Raw genomic sequence first — 12631 nt, 5'->3', positions numbered from 1 at the left:
TTTGTCATAGACCAGTGTCTGTTTATCTGGAAACTTCATCAGGAGTTGATAAACTCTGGCAAGGAGAGTGTGGGGTTATGAGGCTCCATCCACATATTCTCTACAGATAATTTATATAAATTGTATCATGAGGAGGAACTATCATCATAGGAATGTTTTCACTCTATATCAATTGGTTGGGCTTTGGGAATTTTTTTTTTTTTTTTTTTTTGGAAACTCTGATTGGTTTGGTTAAATGATTCATAAATAGGGCAGCACCCCACGGAGCAACTAGAGGGAAACTCCCCTTGAAAATGGTTTTTATGCTTTGTATTTCATACTATTTTTGTTAAAGTAGGGAGGAAACGCCCTTCTCAGGGTCCCAGAGGACACAGAAGAGATTGCAACACCATCGCAACATTGTGAATCATCTTCAGAATGAGATAGGGAGGCAGGTCACCCCACAAGGGGAGAACATCCATCAGGCTATGTTCACGGAGACCGTGGATGAATTTCTTTTCTTAGGTGGCTTTTTCTCTCTATCTAAATTGTGAAATGGCTTAAGGACATTCCCAGCAAAGGGCAGAGAAAGCTGTATTTCTAGGAAATAGAATTTGTTAAAAGTCAAACAGACAAAAAAAAAAAAAAAATCTTCCAATTGAGGTCTGTCTCTGAAGTTTTAAAAATCCACCCATCGGTGCCGTAATTAAAACAACAACAACAACAACAACTACTGAATACATGTGTACTTTGGAAAGGAGACTGACATGTGGCCAAGGACAGTTCTGAAATACCGAGTGATTGTGGCGACCCAGGAAGATGAGGGCTGGAGGGTGCCTGGGAGCTCCGACAAGAACGACGACTTTGCCAGAGTCATTTCTGTCGGGTTGAAGAGGCAGATGGTCCTTGCTACAAACATGCATGGGAGGTGAGGAAGATGTCACTTTTATCACTTTCGAGCAACTTGGCTGAGAAAGGAATGAAAGCTAAAGGTGGGAGGGAGCTAGGAAGCGACTAGGAGTCAGAGTGACTCTGTTTTATTTTATTTTGTGAAGTAAAGGGGGTTGCTTAGAAGTTAGGGAGAGGGGCAAGGGAGGGAAGGAGGCTGGGAGAGAGATACCAGGAGGGTGTAAGGACACGTGAGCAAGGGAATGGGGACAAGATGAGCCTTTTCTCTTCTCACTCCTCACTATGGGATCTTAATAAGCACGATCCCCACCCTCTGTGACTCTCTCACCTGCTCATCTCTCATCCGAGTTCCAAAGGACACCACCACCAGGATGCCTCCTCTTGAAACTATGGCTCCTTGCTCCTCACTAACACTATGGAAGAGATACCTGGGCTTGATGAGTGATAGAAGACTTTCTTGGATCTGTGTCCCCTGGCTTTTCCTTTGCAATTGCCCTGTAACTTCTCCCCCTTCCTTTGGTCCCATGCACATAGGCTGCCAGAACCATTTTTCTAGAACACATTTAATTTTCTTGGTCTAAAATTCTGTAACGATTCTCCGTCAATTCCATTTGGATAAACTCCAAGCTCCTTAGCTTGGGAGATGAGACAAGGCACACCACACGAGTGCCCTTGCGAATCTGGTCCTCCCCTTCTTCATGTGTATCTAATGCCTGCTCACACCAACCTGTAGCTCGTTAACCACACGCATGGCCCTGGAGAGTGTCTGCCTGGGTCCAGCCTCTCATTCACCACTTCGGGGTTTTGTAAACTTGGGCAGATTACTGTCCATGTCGCCAGGCTTTCTTATCTGTCCAGTGGGGGCAAGTAGCACTTACCTTATTGGGTTGTTGGCAGGATTAAATAAAGCACTAGAAAAAGCCCTTTGAACAGGCTTGGGCTCAGAAGACACATTCCAGTTTAGCTGTCCTTATCAGTGTTTCTTCCCTCCTTTCTGTCTGCCCACAGGGTCCTCCCACAGTCCTTCCAGTGCAAAATTCCTGTCTTCTCAAGATTCAGTCTAAAGGCTAACCCTTCTGCCAGGCTCTCCCAAATGTCCTCCCACCTGAGCCTGGCCCGCATTTGCTTCCATGTTCTACTTTTCTGCCCTGTTTTCTGAGAGCATCTATGGAGCCCCGTGCTAGCCCTCTGCCCAGTGGAATGAATCCCATGCCTGTCTCCACCAGGGAATTACAAAGCCTTTGCGAGAGCAAAGGTCGGGTCGTAGTCACTGCTGTACGTCCAGCACTTTATAAAAATGTTATCTTCTCATTAATCTTAATAAAATACAAATATTATCCTTCGATGGTTAATGTGTCTGTGTTTCAGATAGTATTATCCAGACAAATCGGAGATCAGACTCAAGTAGAGAGTTCATTTTGTGAGGTCGCTAGCATAACGTTGAAAGAAGAATTGTTGGAGCCAAAACAAAATAAAAAGTGTGGTGAATCCTAAAGACCGATAGCATGGTTGCTAAGAGAAAAAATGTTGCAATCAGAGAGGTCCACGTTTGAGCCTTTAATTTAACTTTGATAAAGTGGAAAATGGCACCATGTCTGGTGTGCATAGGGAATTTAAGAACGGAGGCTATAACTAGGAGTTTCTAACTCGAAATGCTCAACTTGGAGAGGTTGAGACAGTCAGCCTCCTGCACGGACTTACGATAACTTACACTATAGCGATTTCATCCACCTGTCACCCTTTTAACAAGCTGACAAATATTCAGACACTGCTCACCCCAACTAGTTCCCTCATCCCAAAATATTAAGGTTTCATATTCACTATTCGGTGTTCAAAAGAGATATCCTGAGCTTGAGTGATAATGCACAGCCAACAAGGGGAGCCTTCAGGGGAGCGTGGTGGACACAGTCAGGATACTTGCCCCTGTAGGGTTGTTTTCCATACTAGATTTTGTAAGGCAGCAAATAATCAGCACTGGCTTTTAACTAATACATAGAAATCTGCTCCCACCTGAGAATGCTTAGACGCTAAAAGTAGACCAAATTAAAACTTCTGTAAGATAAAACTCACAATAAATTTAACTAAAGTTTTCAACACTTAAAATTTGTTTGACATGAGGATATGATGGCAGGCTGTGGTGAGACCCCCTTGCAGGAGTGCTGTGATCTTCTTCCAGTTTGTTGCTAATTTCCCTTCAGTTTTATTTGGATCAGAGTCTTCTAGTTTCTTTCCCCCCAGGAGACACAGCTGGCCTCTCTGATGGTCGCCGGGGCCAACTGTCCCCTCCTGGCTGGACACCTCACTGGGATCGCCTCCATGTAGATTTCTAGGCATGATTCTTTCTGCATCCAACTCTGGTCCCTTGAAAATTGTGCAACTTTTTACATCCATCCTTATACATCCTTACCAGTTTTCCTTGGTTATGACCACCAGTGGTGCTATTAGTAATCTTCATTAGTATTTTTACCATTGTTATTTTATCTAAGGAATACGTTTTGAAAAAAGACAAATAGCTCTAATGAGAAACCCAGACCTTGAGGCTGCTGACCTAATTGTTTTTGTGGTTACCTGGATCATCTGTCACACTGTTACCACCAATGCATGAGTAATATTTCCTTACTTACCTATAATATTTCCTCTCTCAAATAGAATTCTTTTAAATATAAGTAGTGGGTAAAAACTTGGATTCTGACACAAATGATACACTAGTTTTGGAAGCGTGTCAGCAAGGTGTGAGTCTGCGACTGGGTTCTACCTAAAGGCTTAGGGAAATAGTCTTAGTATCATTAAGCACTTCCAGCCTGAAAATGAGAAAGCTGCCTTCAGCATCGACATCGTCCAACAAGGGCATACCCCACACGGGCATGTCACCGCATCTATGCGATCCCTGGAAATTGCTGCTTTTGGTAATATTCTTTATTGGTGTTGGTGACTCTGTGACGACAAGAAAAAGTTTTATTCCCTTCCTCCCTTTCTCTTCCTTTACCTTCATCAAATCCAGTTTGTCTGTGTTCCAAACTCTTCCTCCATTGTGTCTTCTGATTGTGGTATGTGAAAGCAAGACAAATTTCCTTTTGGAGAAGCTATGCCAATCTATTATTAGTCTTCAGTTACCCTCAACTAGTGTCTTCATTCACAACACATGTCCCATAAATTTGAATCAGAAATAGGAATAATCATAAATGTAATTGTTTATTTATCACTGTTCATGTACATGCAAATAAATGAAAGTACATGTGATTCTACAAGTGTGTATTTTACTTAATGAATTACATATCCAGTTAGAGTGCCATCACCAAGGTGGCCACATAGGTGGTTCCTGACTTTGCCTCCCTTCACGACACCAACGAGAGAATCCTAGAACACAGGGGCGAGGCTGAAGCACCCCCTGAACCTCAGGGACCAAGACATTGCATTGGAAGGGGAAGAGGAGAGGCTGTTTGTCAACCGCATTGCCCCTCCTCCAGGACAGCCCTGCACCACATGGAGAGGTCCCCCCTTGAGCCTCTGGTTCCTCCAGTAGGAAAAGAGAACCAGTGGGGAAAAGCAGCCCCTCCCCAGCATTATGGGTCACTTTGAGGGAACCTGTACTCAGATCTCCCACCACGGAGATTACAGGGGCATCTCAGGGGCCAGCCAGTTGGAATCTGACTGTGATGGGAAAGGAGGGAGGGGCTTGCAAGAACCTGTACGTGGTTCTTGGAAGACTGAGTTCACACCTGCAGGGCCCAAGTAGTAATCCCAACCAGCGGTTTTGCTCATCCGCAGAACCACGACAGGGATGCACATGAGAACTTGGCAGGGTGCAGATCTGCCTTATTTGGATCATCAAACAAAGAATTTTGCCAGCCCCAGTGCCTTGTTTGTCCATGTCCAGGCAAGGTGCTGAGTCATAGCGCCAGGTGCTATGGAGTGTGTCTTCCAGCCCCATCTGACCAGAAGGCTGGTGACAACTTCTGGAAGCTCTGTGACCCAAGGGTGCTCAAGCTGGGAGGCGGGTAGGTAGAGCTGATTGCCCCAGAGCAAAGTCAGTACTGGGTATAGACGCTTGCTGTGCAAGAGCTTTCTGAATTAGGTGGGCTAATTCACTGGTCCATGTACTCCTGAATATAATGTCCAGTCCTGATCATCTTGAAAGCCTGACCAGAGAATTCACACAACCATGGAGCCTATCCTATAGCCTCCCTTGGGTAGAGAACCAAGCCAAGAGTCCTATCCAATAGTCCTATCCAACTGTCCTCAACCGGCAGCACATGCTTGCATCCCCATCCTCAGAGTTCAAACAATTGAGTTACTTCAAATAGACCATAACAGCAGGCGCCACCTGCCCAAAGACATTACCATCAGAAACACCCAGAAACCCAAAGTGAACTGATGAGTAAAGAATTGTCTCTGCCAAAGCAAACCTGTAAAGTCTGAAAGAAGAGGCTCATTACGCAAATGCACAGATTCCAATGTAGGAATCAAGGATCATAAAAGTCAGGTAAATATGACACCAGCAAAGGAAACTAATAAAGTGCTAATAACTGACCCCCAAAAAATGATCTATAAACTGTCAGACAAAGAATTCAGAATAATCCTTTTAAGGAAGTTTAGTGAACTATAAGAAAACACAGAGAGACAACTAAATGAAATAGGAAAATAATGCATGAACAAAACAAGAAGTTTGACAAGGAAATAGCACCCATTAAACACTGCTGTCCTGAACAACCACTTGAAGAGTGGGAAACACTCCCAAACTCATTCTACAAAGCCAGCATTATCTTCATACCAAAACCAGAAAAGGATACTGCTAGAAAACTATAGGCCAATATCCTTGATGAATAGTGACAAAAAAAAATCCTCAGTAAAATACTATCATACCAAATTTGTAGCACATTTAAAGAATTATTCACTATGATCAAGTAGGATTTATCCCTGGGGTAAAAGGATGGTTCAACACAAAGCAATACACAAATCAATTAATGTGATACATCCCATTAATAGAACAGAATAAAAGAATCTTACAACTATCTCAATAGATGCAAAAAAAGAATTTGACAAAATTTATCAATGATTTAATTCATCAATGATTAATGATAAAAAGTCTTAACAGATTAGCCATAGAAGGAACATTTCTCAACACGATAAAGTTCATATATGACAAGCCTACGTAATAACTAATGGTGAAAGATTGAAAGCTTTTCCTCTAAGATCAGGAACGAGATAAGGGCACCTGTTCTCACCACTCATATTCAGTGTAGAACGGGAAGCCCCAGCCAAAGCAATCAGGCAAGAAAAAGAAATATAAGGTATCAGAATTAGAAAGGATGAAGTAAAATTGTCTATATTTGCAGATGACATAATTTACATACAGCTCAGTAAGTTAAGTATCTGCCTTTGGCTCAGGTCATGAGCCCAGGGTCCTCTCTCAAATAAATAAATAAAATCTTAAAAAAAAAAAAAAGAAAATCCTAAAGACTTTTAGAGCAAGCCAAAAAATTATCAGTTCTAATCCACAAATTCAGTACAGTTGTAGGATACAAAATTAATATACAAAAATCAGTAATGTTTCTATGTACTAGCAATAAAATTTCTGAAAAAGAACTAAAGAAATTGATCCCATTTACCATAGCATCAAAAGCAATAAAATACTTAGAATTAATTTAACTGAAGAGGTGAAAGATCTCTACACTGAAAGCCATAAGATAGTGAAAGAAATTGAAGAAGATACAAATAAATGGAAAGGCATTCTGTGTTCATGGACTGGAAGAATTAGTATCATTAAAATGTCAATAATACTAAAAGCCATCTATAGATTCAGTGCATTCCCTATTGAGATTCCAATGGCATATTTTACAAAAGTAGCAAAACACTCCTAAATTCTCTAGGGAACCACAAAAGGCCCCAAATATCCAAAGAAATCCTGAAAAAGAAGAACAATGCAGGAAGTAAGACATTTCCTGATTTCAAGCTATACTGTAAAGCTATAGTCATCAAAACAGTATGGTACTGGCATGAAAACAGACAAATGACCAATGTAACAGAATCAAGAGCCCAGAAATACACCCAAGCATGTATGGTCAACTGATATTTGATGTGGGCACCAAGAATGTTCATTGGAGAAAAGATAGTCTTTTCAATAAATGGTGCTGGGATGATGGGATATTCACCTGTAAAAGAGTGAAACTGGACCCATATCTTATGCCACTAATGAAAATTAATTCAAAATAAATTAGACTTAAATGTAAGACCAGAGACCGTGAAACTCCTAGAAGAAAACATAGGGCCAAAGCTCCTTGTCATGGGTCTTACTAATGAGTTTTTCAATATGACACTAAAGCAGAGCAACAAAATAAAAAATAAACAAGCAGGACTAAATCAAACTAAAAAGTTTTACACAGAAAAATAAACCATCTACAAAGTGAAAAGATGAACTGTGGAATGGGAAAAAAAAATTTGCAAGCCATATATCTGATAAAGGGTTAACATTGAAAACACATAAAGAACTTGTGCAACTCAATAGCAACAATAATAATAATAACAATAATAATAATAATAACAATAATTAAAAGGGACACCTGGGTGGCTCAGTTGGTTAAGCATCTGCTTTCAGCTCAGGTCATGATCTCAGGGTACTGATATCGAGTCCTGCATCGGGCTCCCTGCTCAGCAGGGCCTGCTTCTCCCTATGCCTCTGCCATTCCCCTCACTCCCATTCGTGCTCTCTCTCTCTCTTTCATATAAATAAATACATAAAATATTTAAAAAATTAAAAATTAATAATAATAATCTAATTAAAATGGGCAAAAGGCCTGAATAGACAGTTCTCTGAAGAAACTATTCAAAAGGCCAAAAAGTACATAAAAAGGTGCTCAACATCACTAGCCATTAGGGAAATGTAAATTAAAACCTTAATGAGATATCATCTCTCTCCTGTCAGGATGGTTATTATCAAAAAGACAAGAGAGAAATTTTGGCATGGATGTGGAGTAAAGAGAACCCTTGCGCGCTGTTGGTGGAAATGTAAATTGGTAGAATGTAAATTGGTGGAAAACAGTATGGAGGTTCCTTGAAAACTTAAAAACAGAGCTACCATATGATCCAGCAATTCCACTTCTGGGCATATAGCCAAAGGAAAAGAAAACACTAACTCAAAAAGATATATGGACCCCCATGTTCAAAGCAGCATTATTTATAATAGCCAGGGCATGGAAACTACCTATGTGCCCATCATTGGATGAGTGGGTAAAGAAGTCGTGGTATATATATATATATATGGGGATATTATTCAATCATGAGAAATGAGGAAATCCTACCCTTTACAACAACTTAGATGAAACTTGAGGTCATTATGCTAAATGAAATAAGTCAGACAGAGAAAGACAAATACTGTATGAGCTCACTTATATGTGGAATCTAAAAGAAAAAAGCCAAATTCATAAAAAAAAAGAGAGAGAGAGAGATCAGACATTTGGTTACTGGAGGAGGCAGGGGATTTGGGGAGGGGAATTGGAGGAAGGTGGTCAAAAGGTACAAACTTCTGGTTATAAGATAAATAAGTATGAGGGATATAACATTCAACATGATGACTATAGTTAACCAGTGCCTTTGCTTTTCCCATAGGAAGCCAAGTGGATCAGCCTCCAAACAGGACTCTGGCAACTTCTTCATGGGTAATTCATGCCAGAAGCCTTTTCCACCCCAACCCCTTTGCCTTTAAGTAACCGTATGTCTATATGTCATGGAGAATTGTAGGATATACTCATATAATTACCTCTTCTTCCCAGATACTGTTCGGGGTTAAACTGTAGTTTTTGAAATAATAGATCCGATCGGTTTCCCCTTATAGTTCACTTTGAAACTTTTGGGTCATTTGAAAATCTGATGAAATATTTTTTTGTAGAAAATGTACATGACTAGCAGATTTTACCTTCCATTTGAGGGATTTCAGGGATCCTGACGTCATCCAATGTCCAGGTATCTTCTGCTTTAGAGATGGTCTTCGTGGAAACACTTTGTCTCCCATTAACAAAAAATGGAATTTTTTTCCTTCTGTCTCTCTTCTGGATTCACTCAGAAGTCTTCCCAATGAATTCTATCTTTGTGTCCAAGGAAATTAATTAAGTACTGATATTTAATTCCATCTGTGATAAGGAGAAGTATATTTACCCGAAATGAACAAACGATAGCTTCTTTCTTTTCTGCGCTTTTAAGAAACATCAGTAAAATAATGGCATTACATGATTGCATCCACACACACCCCGAACAACACGAAAAGGAAGCATTAGTAGGACATCATTATAGTAAGGTCGATAGTTCCAAATTCCATGCAATAGATAGAAGGCTACATCTAATAGAGGCATAGTTCAACAGCATTATCCAAAAGTGCGATTTCACCTTTGAGGGAGGGGACAAGTTGGAAAAAATGAATGGCCCCAGGTGAAGTGCTTTTTGTCACATCACTTTGATGGGGGTGGTTTCTCTAGATTTCTCATGTATGTTTGTAGAGTTCTCTGTTCAAAGTGGCCACTGTATTGGGAAAGGAAGAGAGGAGGGACATCGTATTAGAAAAGCAGGAGGAATAAGCCGTAAGGGGGCATGCTCTGGATGGCTACAACTATATTTATACCCATAAGAATGCTGAGGAAGAAAAATGGAATAGAAAAAGTCAGTGAATAGTAGCAACTAATTTCTGGCAAAATAAGTAAGTTCAGTCAATTTCGCATTTATGATGGGCCTAATTTGTCTTAAAAGACAGTACTTTGTTCAGCTTAAATCCAAAAGAATACTGCCTAGCTTCAATCTAGAAGCTTCACTTTCCCCCTAAAAGGGTTAGGTTTCCCATTTCAGAAAAATAAATTGCTTATGCACAGTCCTTAAAAGTGTCGGACCGTAAAGCATCTCCTCTTTGCCGAGTAGAGCATCCCTAGATGACCCCATCTCACGCTGCACCCCGGGCAGAGCTTTTGGGAAGGGAAGTTCTATCAAGATGCTCTTGTTCAATCTCATCACACGATCATTTATTTCCCCTCACACACAGTGAGACACAGCCCCGCACTTAACTATTTAACCAGCCAAGGCTAAAGCAATTAGGCTCATCTTTTTTTGATGTCCTAGAAGAGATGCTTGGATGAATCTCAGCTGCCCTGTGGTGATGGAAATGTAGTTCCAGCTGCCTGCAGATGTTTTTACAGTTGTTCCTTCTTAGTGAAACTCTCCAAACAAATAATGGTTGGCCTTGCAGCATTTTTTTTTTTTCACATTTATCCTCGGACTAGAAATCATGTTAGTTGATTCCACTTAATGCGCTCTACTGATTAATCCATTTCCTTAACTGAGATACTCTAAGACAACATTACAGATGCAATACTTATTTCTAAAGATTTTTTCTTCTTCTTTTTATTACTTTCCAAGTCTTTGAATTTGCTTTTAAGTCTCTTCACTATCTAACTGATTAGGTTCCTTAAAGAATACTCTCTTTATTACAATAATTTCCTTTTCTTTCTGGAAGTGATGGAGGGAGTGAAGAGTCCTTGAAATAGTGTGAGGATATTAGCTATATAAAATTGGAAAACAGGAGCTGAGCTATGAATTTAGAGAAGAACTTGTGATATGTGGATATGTGACACTAAGAGACCATCACAGGAAGTCAGGTAATTGCAATGCTAAGTTACGATTTCCTCTCTGGTGTTGGTTTAAGAGAACGTTCACTCTCAGGCAACTGCTCCCCATTGCTAGTAGTGATTTCTTCCTTGCTTAAGGTCAAAGGCTGAGCCAAGTACTCACTCAGAAAGGTGGGGGTGAGGGAGAGAGAGAGAGAGAGAGATGGGGGAAGAATATATTGCTTTGATATGGTCATTAACAGGAAAGACATCTTGAAATTTGCAAAAATGATTTCTTCATCACTTTGCATCACTTTTTGCCTTGTAGGATTGGGTGCTACTTTTGATGCAATGGAGAGGAGTTAAATAGAAATAAATGAAGATAAAGATGATGTAGTGAGTAATCCCAGCCCATCCATGAAAAAACCCACAGAGTCAGTGCACAGGGAGCTGTGGAGAAACACCCATGAGGCTCTTCCAAACATGGCCCCGTGTCTATACACGGCTCACCTTTGTGGCAAATCTAGGGGCAAATCTAGCCGAAGGCAGGTTATCATTCACGTTCATACATTTTTAAAATTTCCTTACCTTAGGATCATTTGATATTGGTTCCGCAATTATCATGGGGTCAGATGTCATGAATTTTGATGATTTTATTGGATTTTTGTGAATTTAGCAAAAATGTCCTGAATCTCAATAATTTATATGTAATTCCATTTAAAGGGGCTGAGCTAAAATATGAGAAGATATCAAAGGTAGAAACACCAAAACAGGTTATAGTCCCTTAATTCTTTTTTAAGTTAAAACTCCAGGAATTTGATGGCAATTCCTTGGCAGTTTTTTCCCCAGGAGATTAGATCTATTTATTCACTTTCTGTGTTAGCACCGCTTTCCAGAAAAATGAAGGAGGAGGGGCGAAGAACAATTCAGCCATCAACTCACCTTTTATCTATTTTTAAAAGGTCTTTATTTTTAAAAATCTTTTTGAGACATTTCCTCAGAGTCAAGGAATCTTGAAAATGATTATATGGAATAAGAAAAATCAATTTCCCCTAAAGTCTCAAATAGAAGCTGGCAGAATGCCTTTGTCATCAGTCAGGAAAGATGTTATTTAAGTGACGGAAATCGTCTTGTCCTTCATCGCCCGAGGGTTATCTGTATTCTCACAGGTTTCTCAAACCATTGTGAAAATCCATTCATACCATTATAATTTTACTTTCATCTTTCCCGCTAATTGACTATCACATAGTCTCTAATCAAGGAAAGATGAAATCTGCTCCTGAGTTCACAAAAGTGCAGCAAGGTAAGGACACGGAACCACTGACCCTTTCGAAGGTTGGCTATTGTCCTAATCAAGATGATAAGCGCACCATGGCTGGGCTGTTGACCGTGCCTTCACTTCACTTCTTATCTTAAATAACTTCCTATTCCAGAAGACTCTTTTACCTCTCACATGTGTTTCTCCGAGACCCCCCATCCTCCAGTGTGTCAACCTGGATATAGGAAACTTTCTCCCATAAACAAATACTTTCCAGTTTTCTCTTGAAAAATGTCCAAATGGCCTCTTTGGCTCGGCGAGGGTGTGGGCGGTGGGTTTTCTTAGTCATCCCCTTGCTTCCAGGAAGACCCCGGAGTACGGAAACCACAAAACTAAGGTCTGAACTTTTCTTCTCCTTGCAAGAGCTTGAGTTCTTACAGGTCAGACAACCTGATGTGAAGAAAGGGAGATGGCTTTAGATGCGAGCAAGCTCGCTGCCTCGGAGAGCCACGGAGGAAAGCTTTAGACACAACCGACTCTGACAGGAGGCATTCCTTGAAGTGGAAAGTAAGCGAGAGAGGACGAAGTGGGAAATTGAGCATAAAAATAAAGGAACGTATGATCAAGTTTTTATATCCTGAGAAGCTCTAAATATAGCTTAAAAAGTGTTTTAAAGCCACATGGGCCATGCCAGTGTATGACAGGGTAGTGGAGTGGGGCCTGGCGGGATGTCATAGGCGAATCCTTCCCATGGCAGTTTTTATGATCTGTTAAGGTAGCAAAAGATCATTTATTTTACATGGACATAACATAGACAGTATGCATGTTCTGACCAGCCACCCCGAAGTATTTCTCTGGATGTTGTGGAAAGGGAGCTTAGTGATAGAACGTTTCTCCAGAA

The 12631-nt window shown here is 40.5% G+C and overlaps 1 long non-coding RNA gene across 1 annotated transcript; it reads left to right on the top strand.

The window, feature by feature from the left end:
- The first annotated feature begins 207 nt into the window (after positions 1–207).
- On the top strand, positions 208–2230 carry LOC135363735 (uncharacterized). Its single transcript, XR_010409791.1, has 2 exons — positions 208–907; positions 1897–2230. It is a non-coding gene; the product is annotated as an uncharacterized LOC135363735 (long non-coding RNA).
- The last annotated feature ends 10401 nt before the right edge of the window (positions 2231–12631 follow it).

This window comes from Mirounga angustirostris, unplaced genomic scaffold (assembly GCF_029215605.1).
Source record: "Mirounga angustirostris isolate CCGP_5_RB_7025 unplaced genomic scaffold, mMirAng1.0.hap1 SCAF_3, whole genome shotgun sequence".
Classification (NCBI taxonomy): Eukaryota; Metazoa; Chordata; class Mammalia; order Carnivora; family Phocidae; genus Mirounga; species Mirounga angustirostris.
The sequence above is the reverse complement of the archived record's forward strand: the minus strand, read 5'-3'. Positions and strand labels throughout refer to the sequence as shown.